General features: G+C 40.5%; 1 protein-coding gene across 2 annotated transcripts in view; it reads right to left on the bottom strand.

Annotated features, from left to right (window-relative positions):
* The window catches only part of SAMD5 (sterile alpha motif domain containing 5), a 400358-nt gene that overhangs the window by 99962 nt on the left and 281997 nt on the right, over positions 1 to 18399 (bottom strand). The window lies entirely within an intron of this gene.

The following is an 18399-nucleotide window of genomic DNA, read 5'->3' as shown; positions in this document are numbered from 1 at the left end:
CAGTGTGTATATACATGCATATATGAATACATACATATGTGTGCATGCACACATATGTATATGTGTATGCATATGTGTTAAGTTGAGCTGTATTTGTATCCATAATAAACTTCCTCAGTATGGTATTATCTAATTAACTTGTAATATGTACACTGTATGTATGTCCTATTATCCATTCAAAGCCAGAAAATATAAAGCTTGCTGTGTTGGCCCACATATTTCCTCAAGAGTCCAGCTTCCTGCAATAGCACTCTTGACTCTCTAAGTCCCTCTGAAATTTGGCGTCAAATGAAGAAATGCTATGTGAAGTTTAAATAAACCCACAAATGCTTTCACACAAAAGACACCAAGCATATTACACTGCCTCGTGTCCCGCTGTCGTCTTCCCTTCACTATTTTCATAGCATATCTTGTTACCTAAAATATATCACTTTTATTTTTCAGTTAATGTCTTTTCCACCGTGTGTTAAAACATCATTAAAATTTGGCAGCCACAATGCAGATGTTGTCTTTAACTGTGAAGCATATCATATCTTCAACTGCCTGGATTGACCCTTGCCTCCAGATTGGGTCTCGCCCTTGCCTGGACAAAAGCCTACGCTCATGGGCTGTGCTCCTTAAGGGAGACAGGAGCTGGGAACGTGCTTTCAGCACTAAGTTAACATAGAGTGCCATCTCTTTTTTTTTTTTTTCCCACACACTTAGGCTTGCCTTGAACTAATCTGTACAATTAATTCTAAACTTGCATAGATCAGCAATAACCCACTGTAAGTGCTAAATCAGAATGCAAAAAAAAAAAAACCTCCCTCAATATCCATTAAGCACTTTAGTGCTGCCATAATACAATACTAATAGTACTAAAATATAACCTTAAATTTACTTTTAAGTAAATCGAAATCCATGCACATAAGCCATTCTTAGGAGGAACATGTGTGTGTGTGAGTGTGATATCCTTTTTTACTGATATATAAATACACATCACACACACATATATACATATATACATACACACACACATATATATACATGTATACACACACACACACACACACACACACACACACACACACACACACAAGTAGAAAGGAAATCTCTGAACAAGCAATGAGCAAAATAGTCCTCTCTGTTATGTACTAATATGATACAACATCCAGAGCAAATAAAAGAAAATTTGGCACAGAATCCTCTATGTTTGACAATTCACTTCTGTATAACTGTGTACAACACAGAGGCTATATCTGAGACTTCTTCCTCAAGATTTTAAAGATTACCTTTCATTATGAAGTTGCTTTAAAAAATATATTAAGGAAGACTTTGCTTTAATTTGATCACTAAAATGCATCATATTAAAGTGTATCAAGCTGAACACATCTTTGACTTACCAAAAGAAACTGTCCTGGAGGTTTTTAAGTTATGCAAAATGTGGGAAATTAAAAAAGGGCTATACGAACAGTAATAACAGAGTATTTTCTTGGCTTGCAAACCCTTTAATAGTTATTATCCTGCCCTTTATACATAGTTTGTCAATCCTTGATCTAAAGAATTCAGAAATAGGCAGGACTTTTGATTCTTTTTCCGATGTGTATATATATATATATATATATATATATATATATATATATATATATATATATATACATGAACATGTGTTATAATATACATATACACACACATGCAGGAACTGGAGAGGTAGCTCAGTGGTTAAGAGAAGTTCTTGCTCTTACAGAGGACCCACCCAGGTTCGATTCCTAGCACCTGCATAGTGGTTTGCAACCATCTGTAAATACAGTCCCATCGGATCTGATGTCTCTCTTCACCCTTCAAAAGGCACCACGGGCATGCACGTGGTACACATACATACACGCAGGCAAAATATGTATAAATGTAAAATAAGTGAAACATAAAAAGCCTATTTAAAGGTAAATATTAAGAGGTTTACTCATGCTATATTAATGTGCTTTCGCTGGTGTGAGTTTAGTGAGTAAGGACCTGGGAATTAAATGCCTCAAGTCCTATCTCTACCATTTATTAACTGCAGGCAGTAGGTGAATTTGTTGACCTTTGAGCCTTAGTTTCTCCATGGGCTTAAAGTGAGGCTATTGTAAATAACAGCTCCCTCCTCAATGAGCTGCCACAAGGATTAAGTAAGTTAAGATGTGTGAGGCAACGCCGTGTTTCAGTGTCACAAGTGGTTAGACAGCCCCTGGTAGGGCATCCAACTATATACACTAGCATAATATTTGACAGTGATTAATAATGCCGGCAAGTGGTTTACATATGTATGCATTATAATTTTATTGTGAATGTATGCACAAGAAAGAAAACAAAACAAACAAACAAACAAAGCCTAAAACGGGCAGGCCCTTCAGGATTCCAGAGAAACCACTGTGATCACAAGAGACCACAGCTCCAGTGTGTGACTAACCCTGAAGACTGTCCAAGGGGACAAGGTGTGGGAATGGAAGATAGTTGACAGTCACAACCCTGACTTTGTGGAGGTCTAAGCTAATGTGGGTGTTTGTGTCTAAATTTTCAACAACAAGAGAAAAACTTAAAACACTAAGTTGAAAAGGAATTTACCCACGTAGTCTGGGTAGGAAACATCTTTTAAAGACTCACATGCTGAAGGCTTGATTCCCAGATGCTGGAACTGGACCACAAGGGCGTTAACCTCATCTATGGAAACCCACTGAGCAGTTCATAACTGAATGAGCTAAGAGGGAACGCGGCTTGTCTAGAGGGAGTAGGCCTTTGCAGGCCCGGCACTGGTCAGCTTATGTCATCCTCAGGAGGAAGCAGGCAGCACCCTGTGCCATATGCTTTTACTGCTGTGAGTTCTCCTTGTTCAAGGACAGAGTGATGGAACAGCTGACCCTGGGTGCAAACCTCAGAAACCATGAACCAACATAATAATCCTCTGATCGTGTGCATTGATTTCTTTTAGTCCGTCCCAGTGATAAGCTGATAGAAAGAAAAAAAAAAGGACTAGCCTTGTAGCTATGTTGTAGAGCACTAATTATGTTGTACTTTTACTATACATTTAGATAGACAAGTAATGCTGTTTTACAGTGGCCTACAGGATTCAGTTCAGTGACATGCTGTGCATGCTTGGTAGTATTGGTGCTACATGCTGACAGGAGGGACACACTGATTTTAAGTATCTGTGATGTGCATGTGTGTAGTGTGCATGTGTGTATGTATTTGTATATTTGCATATGTGTGTTTGGTGGACATCTGCATGTGTGTATGCATATTTGTTTGTATGTAGGTGTGTGTTGTGTGTATATACATATGGTGTGTGTGTGTGTGTGTGTGAGACAGAACTTGGTCCTTGTATATGTTCTACCACTAAGCTAATATCCCTAGATCTTAAAAAATATATTTTGTTAGAGGGTCTCGATACGCTGCCCAGGGTGGCCTAGAATTTGCAATCCTTCTGCCTCAGCATCCTGAGTATCTGGGATAACAGTCATGTATACCCATCTCTGGATAGTTTTAAATATAGTCATGCATGACTTAATGATATGAGTATCTTATGAAGGAAGCACTATAAGGCACTTTTCATTTTTCATGCAAACATTGGAGACTGTACTTAAGAAAAACCATGAGAGTACTAAGCCATACATATTTGTATGTTTGTGTGTATGTATGTGAATATGTTTGTGTATAAATATGCATATGTAATGTGTATGTATTTGTATATGCATGTGTGGTGTGTATGCATATATGTATATTTGCAAATGTGGTGTAGTGTGTGTATATATGTGTTTGTGTGTTTGTATATGTGCATATTTGTATATGTGTTGTGTGTGTATTTATGTGTGTGTATGTCTGGGTGAATGTGTGTGCATGTATATGTATGTGTGCATGTGCTTGCATATATGTGTGTGCATGGATTTTAATTAGAACTAACTTCTATGTAAATCTTGCTGCTGCTTCCAATAGGAGATTCTAGATTCTAGGCCGACCTCTCTGAAGTTGCTCTCTCAGAAATCACACACAACCTGTTTTACAGATGAAACAATCTTCCTCTAAAGAAATGAAAGGGCGTTTAAAGGAAGAAAGCAAGGAAAGGAGGAGGCAGGTGCATCTTGGCTGTCCTGGCTCAAGCCCCAATGGATATGTGGATTCCAAAGGAGTGAGCCTGCTTTTGTTGGCTCCTATATGCCCTGCAACAGCAGTGGGCTTGCTTTAAGTAGAAGAGCTCAGTTTTAACTCTTTGATGCCCATTGACTATGTAATCTCTGGTCTGTATCTGGAACTTGTTTATAATGGGATCTTCAAGCAAGTGTTCCTAATCTTTTAATTTATTTAACGCCAGAGGCCATTTGGTAGTCTGGCAGTAGCTATCCTGAAAACTAATTTTGTTTAACTTGAGTTTTTAATCATGAGTCTTCTTGCTACTGTGTGTGTGTGTGTGTATGTGTGTGTGTATGTGTTCATGCATGTATGTTTGAAGGTACGTGTGCATATGTGTATTTGTGCATATTTAAGTTGGAGATTAATATTCGGTCTTTCTTAATCTTTCTCCAACTTTTTTTTTAAGACAGGGTCTCTCCCTGGACTTGGAGCTCAACAACTCTGCTCAGCTGGTCAGCCAATGAGCTTCAGGGATCCACCTGTCTCAGCCTCCCCAGGGCTGAGATTACAGATGCCGTACTTGGCCTCTTTTTCTTGAATATAGGAGCTGGGATTGAATTTAGGTTCTTGTGCTTTGTGTGGTACGCACTTTACTGACTAATTTATCTCCTTTGCCCTGTTATTTTTGCCATTTAAAAAGTACTCGACTTTAAAATATTGCTAGGTTCACAGGAAGTTTCAAATATATATATATATATATATGTATATGTGTATATATATATATATATATATATATATATATATATATATATATATATCCATTCATCCATCCACCCACCCACCCATCCATATAGAAGAAAGATTATATACCATTTTTCAGGCTTTCCCACTGTTTACTTCTGTATTACAGAAACCAGGGAATTGCCTAAAAGCGCCTTGCTGGGTAGTTAAGCAACCATGTATTTAGTTATGTAAGGAATGGCTGAGTTACTTTGCAGAGTGGTTGGCCTCTCCCTCCAGCCCAGCAGGAGTACTCAATCCTCCTGCAACCCCACCAGCACTCACTGCCATGTGTTTTCAGCCATTTTGATCGCACTGGTGGTTTTAATTTACAGTTCCTTTATGAATGGTGACATTGACACCATTTTAAAGTGCTTATTTGTCATCTATATTTAATTTTTGTGAAATTTATTGTGTATTTTTGCTCTTTTTTTTAATTACTGAAATTTTTAGAGTTCCACATATAGTTTAGAAACAAGTGGATTTTTTTCAGATATTAAATAAACAATGATTTCTTTATTTTATGATTCTTTTTTATCCTCTTACCAAGTTTTACATAGAATAAAGGCTTTAATTTCAACATAGCCCAACTTAATTATTCTTTTTATAGATTACTATAGTGTCATTTTTAATAACTTCATCAAATTCTAGATGCTGACTATGCTTTTTTTCCTAAATATTTTATATTTTCAAGTTTTACATTTAGGTCTTTGAATTAATTTTGTACAAAGTTATTAAAATGCTTTGAAGCATAAAATACGATTAGAAACAAAACCAAGTTTATTGAAATTGTCAACATTCTTTAAACACACATACACAGACACACACAGACACACACATACACACACATACACACACACACACACACACACACACACACACACACACACACACACATACACATACACACACACTTTGCTGGCTAGAGAGATGGCCCAGCTGATTTTTGCATGATGTCCTGAGTTCAGCTTTAACAGCTATGTAAAATTGTGTGTGGCAGAATCTACCTGTAGCCCCAGTGGTTGGAGGCAGGTGGATGCCTGGAGCTCATTGGCCAGTCTGTGTAGTTTAGTTATTGAACTCCATGGTCAATGGGGAGCCCATCTAAAAAAAAAAATGAGGTAGAAAAGAACTAATGACGACACCCAGGCATCAATCTCTGGTCTCTACATGCACTTGCTTTGTATTGTTTTTTGTTTTATTGAGACAGGGTTTCTCTGTGTAGCCCTGACTGTCCTGGACTCACTTTGCAGAACAGGCTGGCCTCGATCCCACAGAGATCCACCTGCCTCTGCCTCCCGAGTGCTTTCCACCACCACCCGGCTTTCCACATGCACTTGCATGCACACCCACACACACACCCACATGAGTATGTATATGTACCACAATATACATTCATATATACAGAATAAACATTGTGACATGTCAACACATTAAATAATACGTAATAGTATAATAATAACGATGATCAAATCGTAAAGTGTTGGGTTCAAAAATCTCTTCCAAGGTAAGCAAAATACCAAAAAATATTCTATTGCTTTCCACAGGTACTGTCAGCACAACTATCACACTCAGCTCCATTTATACTCAAAGCACATTCTAAAGTTTTGGAAAATGTTACTGAAAGTGAAGAAATGCCTTCCCCATCCCACCCAGTTTTAAGATTCCCCTGGTAAGAATCCCTCACTTAGAAGTAGAAGTGGACGTGTTCCATGTGGTTTCCAAGATAGGAAAGCCACAAGCTTCTGCCAGATACTACAGAACATATCCCCAACACACGGTTCTTACTGCCACATAAATCACAAACGTGCACCAAATATTAGCTCTTTATAAATGCTCCTCTGCTGCTTACAAAGTAAATACCTTTTCTTATCTAGAACATTCTGCAAGTGTTTGAAAGGCTTTCCTGGGAGCACGATGGGGAAGGTCGTGGCAGACAATGGCTGGGAAGCTTCCAGAAGTCCACTGGGTTCTGCTCTGGGGAGCAAGGATGCTATGTCCTCCGCTACCAGATCTTACTCGGAGACCCATCACCTTAACCAGAACCAATCAGAAATTTGCTCCCTACGCTCCCAGCTCCTGAGCTACCCAGTGAAAGGCGTTTCAGAGAAGTTGTTATTTCCTCTCCCAGTTCTCCAAAGCACAATAGATTGCTGACTGGTCAGGATCAGGGAAACGGTGCTGGTTCCATTAAGACATGTAAATTAATCTACTGAAAGAAGAAAGCGCATGTGTTTAGCAGCACAAGGTTGTTCTGTTTTGACAGCATTTTAGTTATGGGTTCAAGAGTAATTACTGAGATAAATCATCAATAGGTGGTGGCGACATTGATTTTGTGTCAGCACCTGAGGAAACTATAACCTGGCCTCGGTGTGGAAGCCTGTTCGTTGTCTTTTCTGCTTTATTTTTGAATTGCTGTCAAAAGGGGGGGAAAAGAGCCTTTTTAGCTTCCACATGAAATTGCCTACGGAGGTGCTTTTCCCAGGGACCCTCCCTGCCCACCTCACCTCTCCTTCCCTGATGCTCACTGAACAGTCTCTCTGGACCACTTTACCTGCACTTCTAACTAGTGTGAAATGCTAATATGGGTTGCTGTGATTTTCCAACAAAGCGAAAGGAAAATGTGATTACTGGTCAGAGGGTTCCATATTAACACTTGCTTCTGCTAATTTAAAAACAGGTTGGACTGCAGTGCAGGAAAACCAATTTCCTTCCTGAACATTAGTTTCGTCGGCTGCTCTTTGTTTAATAAATATCCTCTGGGTCTAAACTAATGTGAATAGGGAAAAGGGAACCGAGGTCTCATTCTATTAAATGCAAGCTTGACATCTAGCTGGATTTAGTATTCCTCAAGACCGTTTTAAACTTGATCCTTAGAAACCAAAATAAAACACCTTCCATGGTTTTATGTATTTAGTTAGTCCCCCCCCCCGCCCTCTTTTTTTTTTTTTTTCCTGGTTGGCTCAGGTAGAAAAATGGTCTTTGATGCTCTGAGTTTATTAAAAGTGAGTTAGGGAACTTTGGACAGTGGGCACTGAATCAGGATAATCAAACCTTAAATAAAGTCAGATGAAAGAGTTCTTCACACCTAGAAAACGGCCATCTGGCTGATAATGAAGGCAGCTAGTGAGGCAGAAAGAGACAAAACAAAAACTCAAAGCATCTGCATCTCTCTCTCTTCTATCTGTTCTACACTTAAGTTCCGAAGAAGAACATGCCTTTGCCCCTCTCTTTAATTGCATTGGGTGTCGTGTAAGCTTCTCTTACTATTCTAGGTCAAAAGCCAGACTCCCTGTCCACCTTGGAAACATCACTCCATTTCTGGTGCTGGGGATGTCTCAGGCAAACTCTCATGCTTCCTGCTCTACACTGCATCCCAGGCCAGCATCTGCCAGGCACTCTGCCCGTCTCGCTGTGTGTGTTTCCCTCTGCTCATTCCTAAGGTTCATCAAAGAAAGTTTTTACCAGGTACCGATAATTGTATCATTCTAGCTTTTATAAATGACATTAAAAAAAAAAAAAGACGCTGGACTCTTGTATCACATTTGAGAGTATTATCAACACCTGTATTTTACAAGTTAGGAAACTGAGCTTTAAGGAATTAAAGTGTATCTGGAGGAATGGGCACTGGCCCTCAACTCCTGCTTCTTCGCTCAGGAGGCTGAGGCAGGAGCGTTGGAAAATTGAGGCCAGTCTGGGCTACTTGAGTGTGTTTAATGCCAACATGAGCAATTTGGCAACACTCTGTCTCAAAATTAACAAATAAAATAAAATTTAGGGACATGGTTCAGTGACAGAACCCTTGTCTGCTGTGCCCAAGGCCCTAGCATGAGGGAGGGCAGTGCTGAAAGAACCAGTATTCAAGTTATGAGTTCAAGGTAAACATTTCCAAAACAGTGGCCGTAACCTTACAGCCTATCCCATACCTCCCACTAGCTCACTACATGGGCAAAAGGCGATTTAAAGATTTGCTGTTGTTACTGTATTTTCCCAGTTTCTTTAATTACATTTTCTATCCCCCCCCCTTTTGAGTTCTTCTCTTTCTTGGATCCTAAACGTCTCTGTGTGGGTCACTGGCAATACTCCTGGCACTCACATGTAAAGCCCACTGCACAGTTACAGGTCAGTCAGTCCCTGAAGAATGGCCACTCGGAAGTGGATGGTTGATGGAACCACAAGGTCATCAGTGTTTCTCGCCAGCGCGGTGCCTTGAACATGCTATACATTCCGAAGATCTTTGTGGAATGAATCAGTGAATATACATTTAGAAATTTCTGACATGCCATCAAAACATTTCCAAGCCTTCTCTTGAGGATGTCAGGCTAATGTAAATGTGAACGGGAAATTCAGCAAATGTCAACAGGCAATAAATAATCACTCTGTCTATCAGTGCAGAGAATTTACATAAACAGACATTTCCTTTGATGAGTGTTAAAGCTCATAACGAAAGGGAACACGTAGTTTTGGAAAATTAAACATCATCAGAACTCATACAGTGAAAACGTGTGGGCTACACATCAGAGGCCTGGCTTCCCCCCCACCCCCCCTTGCTCTGTTACCTTTCTGAGTGAATAAATCTGAGCTCTGGTTTCTTTCTTTTTCTTTTTTTGCAGCATGCATAATGACCTCCCTCATTGATATTTGCGAGGGCCTAATGTGATCACAATCTGCCAAGTACCCATGGGCACACAGTGGGTACTTTATTCAGTTTATTTCTGTTCTTTTTTCCCTAGCAAAACATGAGGATAGAGGTTATACATCCCTAGAGCGTAGGATAAAATATGTCACTCCAGCATCTTACTGGAGTATTACACTAGCCTTTGCCCAACAAGAAATTATAATGTATTGAAGAAGCTGATTTTTAAAAACAGGAGTCCTTGTTAAGAATTGACAAGCCACTGAACTGGTCCAGATATGAAGGTCAGTGTAAAATTATTACAAAATTGGAACCTAAAAAAACATGTTTTTTTTAACTGCTGTTTAGATGCCTGGGACTGAACCCACATTTTCACACACACCAGGCTTTACCACTGAGCTATGCCTAAAGCCTCACAACACACCAACATTTTAAAGGCGACTTTACCACAGTGGTGTATTTTAAACACTGATCTGCCAGAGATAGGATTCTGCCTAATTAGAAACTTTTGATTGAGCCGGACATGGTGGTGCATACCTTTAATCCCAGCACCCAGGAGGCAGAGGCAGGCGTATCTCTGTGAGTTCAAGGCCAGCCTGGTCTACAAAGCGAGTCCAGGACACCTGAGGCTACACAGAGAAACCCTGTCTCCAAAAAACAAAACAACAGCACCAAAAAAATCCTTTCGTTTTTCTTTTCTTTTTTTTAATCTAAATCCTAAGCTTGACTCAAGATAACGGAAAATAAAAACAGGTGTCATTCCTTTTATCATAGCTCAGTTTGGGGTAGTGTAGGACACATATACAGTAGAGCAGACAAGAGCTGGTATATGCCAGGGTGGAAAGATTTCATAGGTGAGAGCTCTAAGGTTGAAAGAACTGCCAGTGGTATCTCTTAGGTCTTAGCATCTGAATTATAAGAGAGAAACTTAAGCCTTTTTCCGCCTGCATAAAAATGTTGCAGATGATGACACATCCATGAGATTTACACCAGTTCTCAAAATGGCCTTCTCTTCAACCTTACTACCCTGGCTGTTACACAAGTTGTAGTCATTGGCCTGGATTGTATCTCTACTGAGACACAAATCAGTCTACGGACTGCTGAAGAGTTGCTGTCTGATTGACGTATGCATATAAGTATGGCCCCCAAACCCTACATAGTTTAATGAGAAGGGTTGTTCTAGTCTGGCCTAAGGTAAATCTCATCACTTATCATTCATCCTTGGGATATATAAAATCTTGAGCACTTACACAAATCTTTGTTTGGGGCAGTTTGACACTTGCAGAGTCAGGTTGACCGCACTAACTCAGAAGAAAAGCAAGAAGGGACAAAAAGTGGAAACCTGAGAGTTATTGTGTAATGGTGACACCATATGAGCAGCAATGGCAGGAGTACCAAGCTAGTCTAGTTGTCTACCATGTTTTAGGCAACATTCTGTACAAATGTACATGCATAGTCTAGCAAAGTCTTACATTGAGACCACTGGGCTTAGCTGTTCATGTCTGTGAAAAACATATTCTTTTAGGGCTTATGATCATTCATATTTCTATTGCAAATACTTATTTGCAAGGACCTTAAACTCTTTATTAGTTATGGAATGATGTAAGTATTGCCTACCTATACACAATGCTTTACACACACACACACACACACACACACACACACACACACACACACACACACACACACAGTCAAGGAATACCATATACTAGGAATGGTCTATGGTGCTGTGGGTAGAAATAAGGTCGGAAAGAAGGAATGCTACCTCAGCCAGGAATCATGGCATTCAGTTTCTCCCTTTTATCTGCTAATAGTATAATGTGTTTAGATCCTTCAGTGGCTAAACATTTGAGTGCCTAAGTGTTTCAGCAATCCAAGAAGCATATCCATTAAGAAGCTTAAAAATATATTAAAAGAAACTTAGTCAAAGGGTTTGGCTCACAAGATAGTAAAGTCTTATAGGTTGGAACAATCCTGAACCAATCACTCATTCAGGATACCAAGGAGCCACCTCTCTGCTCTGTCTTCCACAAGGTCGGCTTCATCCCATGAGCCTTCTGGGATGACACAGTACTTCTCCGCCCGTGCTACATTCCAAAAGTTGACACAATAGTATTTTCCAACACCTTCTTTACAATCCCTTAGACTTCACCTCTGTTATCTCACTGATTTAATTGGGGCAGTCGACCTTTTCTGAAGCGAGTTTCTTTTTGGATTGGCAGAGAAATGCCATGGGTTGATTGGGTTATGTTGGGGTTATCTAAACCAATCAACTGGTAAGGGGAATTAAAAACTCCTGATTTGCTTAGACAGGCACATGCCTGTTCCTAAGATGATGTTAGGTTGTTTTATCCTAGAATAAATGAGTTTGAGAGAGAGAGAGAGAGAGAGAGAGAGAGAGAGAGAGAGAGAGAGAGAGAGAGAGACTTAGGAAGGACTAAGAGGAAACAGACATTGGGTAGGCCACCAACAATCAGTGAGACCACTTATTTAAGAAAAACTAAATTATCCACAGGAATACAAAGAAGAGGGTTGGAAAGATTATCTTGGCCTTTAAAATGCTTGCCATTCAAACACGAGAGCCCATGTAACAAAAGCTTGGCACTGTGCAATGCAGTATAATACTGGTGCTAGGGAGATGAACTACCCAGACTCCCTAGAGCTGTCTGACCAGCCTTCCTAGTCTAGTGAGTGACCCTCAGGCCCATGGAAGACCCTATCTCAGAAAAAAGTTTGACCACACCTAAGAAATGATACCTGAGGTTGACTTCTGATCTCTACATGTATGTCTACACCTATATATGCACACACATATGCAGCCACAAGAACTCCCCCACAAACAAAACTATGACTACAAAATTAATACTCTTTGTAGCTAAAATATTAGTATCTCTAAGATGCATATACAACGAACTTTCAGCATGAATGAATATTTCGTATGTGCTTGCTTATAAACATACCTAATTCTAATTCTTTCAAGATTCTAAAAAAAGAAATTAAATTTCCCTTGCTTTCTTTTTTTCCTCTCCACTCTCTTCTCCCCCTCCTTCTATTTCTTCTTTTCATGTCTTTGTTTCTTTGTTTGATTCTCCACAATAATAGCAATATTATTAAGAGAGAAAAATTTTAAACAGTTTTGCATTTATCTATTAACTCTCCCTCCCTCCCTCCCTCTCTCTCTCTCTCTCTCTCTCTCTCTCTCTCTCTCTCTCTCTGTGTGTGTGTGTGTGTGTGTACATAAAATGGCTCAGAGGTAGAGGTCAGAGAACAACTTTCAGGAGTTGTTTCTCTCTTTCTAACATGTTGGTCTTGGTATTGAGCACACATGGTCAGGTTTGGTAGCAAGTGCCTTGACTCACTGACTCATCTTATCAGGCCCAGGGGTGTTTTTTGTAAAAACTATATTTCAGGTTGGAAAGTCTATCCAGAGGAACTAGAGTCAAAGAGGACAAGTAACACCTTCTGAAGATGTTGCCTAGGGCAAGGAGAGGGACACACACACACACACACACACACACACACACACACACACACACACAGTGTTTGCTAAGAACAGGAGAAAAAGCGAGAGAGAGAGAGAGAGAGAGAGAGAGAGAGAGAGAGAGAGAGAGAAAAGATAGCATGATTGAGCCTAAGGGGCTTATTATTTAGTAATTTGAGAGATTATGTTTCTAAATATTATATTTAAAGCAAATTGCCACATATCTTATTTTAAGAACAAAGAATTATAAAAGTATGCAAGTAGATAAATAATTTCTGGACTGTTCACTAGACAGGAAAAAATTGAGATAGTAATTTCTGTGCATCTGCAAACTAACCAATTAAAACTGGGCATATTATATTCCCTGGGAAATGAGATAGTCAGCCCTGGCTTGATGAGAAATTGTGGCATTATCTTGCTCTGAGAGCAGCATGCCAGGAGTGTTTATGACACAGTTATGGTGAGCCTGTATGGGAAGGTTTCAACCGGGAAAACAGAAACCACCTCTTGCATTTAAAAATAGTGGATCCAAAGCAAAGAGTTGCTTACACAGGTCATGGAAGAACTCAGAAGTCAAACACAGGCAGTAATGGTAGCTGCAGAGAGCATAACGGGCCACTGTGACCTTTCAGAAAGGGAGATAAAGGGTAGATGTGGGCATGCAAATCAGTGTTCCCTTGGTCACTATAATGTAATACCCACATTCTGGAGGCAGTCAATTTTAATTTTGATTTTAATTCAGGTGTAAGTGGCCTCACTGCTTTGGACCTCTGGGGCAGGAAGCACAGGCTGACAGGAGCCCACATAAGGGTAAACTGCTGTATCAAGCATAGACGCACAAGGAAAACAGAAAAGAAAGAGACCAAGGTCCCATAATTTCTGTTGAGTGTCCCCTGAATGGCCTAAGGACCCTACAAAGTCTCATCTCTTAAAGGTTCTACCATCACCCAAAGGGCTACCCTGTGGGCTAAGTCTTCAACACAAGGCAGGTATGTAGGGACATCTAACATGGGTAACAGACGCCAAAGGACTTAGCGACTTAGCAAAATCTAGAACATTAGAGAGTCTATCCCGGGGAAACTGGAAACAAAGACAAGAAGAAGCAACTTCTGAAGATGATGTCCAGGCCAAGGGGAGCGAGGAATACTCACCCACTCACTGCAATGCATGAGTGCATCCCTTCATTAGTGAAAGCCTCCCAAATTCCAGCTGACTCTGAGTTCTGCCACAAAGCTACTAGGAAGTGGAGCAACATAGAGAAAAGCAAAATAAAAGATGAGTCCACAGAGGAGGCGTATCTTGGAATGCCATATGTGATAGCTGACCTTGGCTGACAACATGATTTCACTTGGAGTCAACTAAGACTTGAATTATTGGGTACTCCTGTGAGGGATTTTTCTTTTCTTGAAACTAGATTTTTTTCCATATAATATATTTTGATTATGGGTTCCCCTCCCCTAATCTTCACAGTTCCTTCCTAACTCCTCTTTCTTCCAGATCCAAACCTTGTCTCTTGTTAGAAAACAAATAGGCATCAAAGGAATAAGAATAAAACAAAATGCGATAAGATAAATAGAAGACAAGCAAATCAGAATACGACAAGAAAAAGAACCAAAGAAAAAGCACAAGAGATGCATTTAGATGCAGACACACAGGTTTGCACACACAGGAATTCTATAAAACCCTTAAACAAAAGCCATAATATATGCCCAAAGGACCAGTAATGTGAGCTGGGCTGGGAAAAACCCTGACTAACACTATGAGATAAAGAGCCTCAAAGATGCGTTTGTTATGTATTGGCTTCACACTGGTGGGTATGAGGTCTGCCCTTAAGATTGATTTGTTTCTCCAGGGAGACTAAGTTTTCATTTGGAAGTAGCTACCAGTTGGATGTAGCTTCTGGCTAGGGATGGGGGGCATGTACCCAATCCTCCCTTCAGTTCTAGGACCCCCATCTGGTGCAGACCTGTGCAGGCATGCTGTAAGTACTGCTTCAGTCTCTGTGAGTTCATGAGTGGCAGTCTTGTTGAGTCTAGAAGGCCTTGGATCCTTGGTGTCTTCCATCCCCTCTGGGTCTTATACTCTGCCTATTCTTCCTCAAAGTTCCCTGCATCCCAAGGGAGGGATTTGATGAAGACATCCCTTTTAGGGATGAGTGTTCCAAGGTAGTTCCAAGGTCTCTGTGAGAGATTTTCTTGATCAGATTGTTTGAAGTCTAAGTAAAGAAGCATGGAATAAGGACTCATTGCTGTTTGCCTGTTCGCTTGCACTCTTGCTGGCAAGTTCACCTGTCCTGCGGCTTCCACATTCTTTCATGATATTAGAGCTTATTTCTTCAGGCTCCCAATGTAGACTGAAGATCAGCATATCTCCAGGAGACTTCCAGGCTTCCAGTGCCAGATTGGGAATGCTGAGACTGCCAGTCTCACAGACTGAACAACTACTGGACACTCAGCCTCTTGTGCACGAGATGGCCCTTGTTGGAGCACACAGGCTGCGTCCTGTGAGCCAGTTTCATACATTGCTGTCCGTTTCTTTAGAGAATCCCAACTACTACAACATATGGGGAAAAGGCTGTGAAGATTCTGCCAACAGGATCTTCTGTAATAGGTGACAGAGGCTACCTGGGGACAACGAAGGGGTTGAAGGCACAAATGGAGCATTCTGATTCTTTGTGGTTTGAGGTGAAGTGGGACAACTTAGAGAAAAAGCATCCTGTACAGCTGCCAGAATGGAACATCACCTGAGCCATCAGATGCCCCTTGTGAACGTTACTATGAGACAGCCTGCAGTCAGAGCCAGGGGTCTGACAGAATCTCAAAGGAGCCAAACAGAAAAGCTGGTCCAAACATTACACACTCTTCAACACTCCCTACCTCAAGGTCAGCCAAATCATTTTTTTATGTGTGTCATAATATAACGACATGTATGTTATGCATTTAACCACATAGCTGAAGCATGCTGGTGAGGTGGCATTTCCAGTTTACATGTCACTTTCCAATTGATTCAAACCAATGACTACGTCTCTCACGTAGGCCATAAGCACAGGTCTTGACCGCAGCTTCCAACCTGGAGACTCAGCACAAGTCCTTCAGTACAGCTGGAATATCCTAACCTGAAAGACCACACAGCACTGTCTAATTCTGGCTGCATTTTATAAAAATGGATGCTATGAACACAGTGACGGCGATGGAATAAGGACAGCGGATGATGCAATGCCTAGAAAACAGCCCTAAGGGATAGGAACGAGCTCACATACCAGAGTGTGAATATTTGTGTGCCTTTCCATCTCGGCCCTAACCCACTCACCCAGGCTCTTAGCACTCTGGTGACTTTCAGCTTCATCCTAAGAGTGCTCTGTTTGCACAGATCCTTTCAAACCACTGCTCCTCCTATAATGTTTTCAGGAAGGACTCCACTATATCTTCTCAACAATAACACAACTTGCATGGATGATTTTTTAACTACCTACTAACGGATCAGCCACATGACTGACTACACACCCTAACTTACCTCGTGTGTCAGTAAAATAAAGAGGAATGCAGAGGGAGCCTGCCCTACGTACATGGCATATGACATGACTCACATGCAATGAAAGCCCTATTTATTCATCTCTTTTAGAAACATGCATTTGTAAGTTGTCTGCTCTGAGGTTTATAAATTACTTTAAATGCTTGTGCCACTGTTCAAAAATACAAATGTGTGTTAATATTGTAGAGTAGGACTCAGCTGCTGATAATACAAGGGAAATTTAACTAGCTTATAAATGTTAAAATGTAAAAGCAAAGGAAGTCTTGCTATTCATCTTCTCTGCAATATTCAGACACTCATGAAATTGAAAGTTAATGTACCAGGGACTTTCATTATCTGACCCATTCCATCCTATCTATTAGATTCTCAAAGCACTGGAGACAGAGGACCAATATGTCACCAACACAGGACTGGAAAGGTCAGAAAAACGAAGCATCAATAAAGCACTCCTGAATTAAATTTCACAGTGCTCAGCAGAAAAGATGTTCTCTGGACCAAGAATATTTCTAAGAGTAGAACTGACCACTAGATTCAACCTCAGAAAAACAGCAATGTAGTTTTGCTTTTTAAAAATCATGTTAAAACTGTTTGTAAACACAGAGTGATATGATTTTAGGCACCTCATTAGAACAACAGTAAAACTGTAAATTGCAGGCTTTACAGGCACAGAATTGACCAGTAAAGGTTCTGCAAACCTTCTTCGCAAGCCCCCAAGCACTGAGTAGACATCTAAGACTTGTAAAATCAATGGGACTTCCTAACATTGCCTCATTAATCACGGTGTGACGTAACGTCGAATCACGGTGTGACGTAACGTCGGAAGAGTTCATCGTGGCTGTTGATGATTCTTTTGTCTAAAACACTTACTTGCCATGAACTCTCTTAATCCACCCAAAATTCATATTTTTTCTTAGTTTCCCAAATTTAGAATTACTCTGCATAATTACTTATTGCAACAAACACATTTTTGAGATTTGCTATTAGCATTTATTTATAGGTAGGCATCACAAGTTAGGGGGTAAATGAGGCTTTACCATACCTTGGCTGCAGATACAGAAAAACATGAAAGGGTTAGAGGGAACTCTCAGTGCGGCTGAGTGGCCGTGAGCAACACAGAGAGGTAATAAGTGCCCAGTTATCCCTGTGCCTCAGCACACAGTTCCCAAGGTCTGTCAGGGGAACTGTCACCAAGTGGCTTCCAGGGGTGGGACTTCAGTCTCAAAGGATTTGAAGGGTGGACACAAAGTTTGCTATTTGACCCAGAAAATTGAAAAAAGGACTTTAAACAATTTAAAAATTGCTATGACTTTTCCCCCCAAAATATGCCATTTTAACACTCCACATGTGGGCAACTGCTGTCTGAGGACAAATATTGCCAAGGATAGTGAGCCCAGTGATGAGCTTAATACAGCATTATCATTGTTTTCTTTATATTTGGGGGGAATTTTTTATGCATGAGGATTTGGGAGTGTTATGTTAAGTGTGAAGTGCATCTTCCGATGATGAAATGATGCAGGACTGCCCTTATAGGAACGCAGGAAACAGCTCCTACTGATGTGACTATACACATGTAAAGAAAAGCATCAGTTGAGATGGAAAAGTCAAGAAGGCTAAGGATTCTAGTCTGGGATGGGCTGTGGCTTGGCTTGAGGACTATAAGCAGGCATCTATGTGGTAGGAAGAAGCTGTGAGACCAGAGACAACAAATACTCCAGAAACCTTGGAGAGGGACTGAGATCCACAGCAGCTTTATGTTGTGGAAGATTGGGATCATTCTCCTAGAAGCACTCTGTGACTAAAACCAACTGGAGGTAAGCACACATACAAAGACAAGGAAATCCATTTGCCCCTCCCCCCCAAACATCTATATCCTTAAAAGGAAATTATTTTC

This window comes from Acomys minous (genome assembly GCF_964271855.1).
Source record: "Acomys minous genome assembly, chromosome: 3".
Taxonomy (NCBI): Eukaryota; Metazoa; Chordata; class Mammalia; order Rodentia; family Muridae; genus Acomys; species Acomys minous.
The sequence above is the reverse complement of the archived record's forward strand: the minus strand, read 5'-3'. Positions and strand labels throughout refer to the sequence as shown.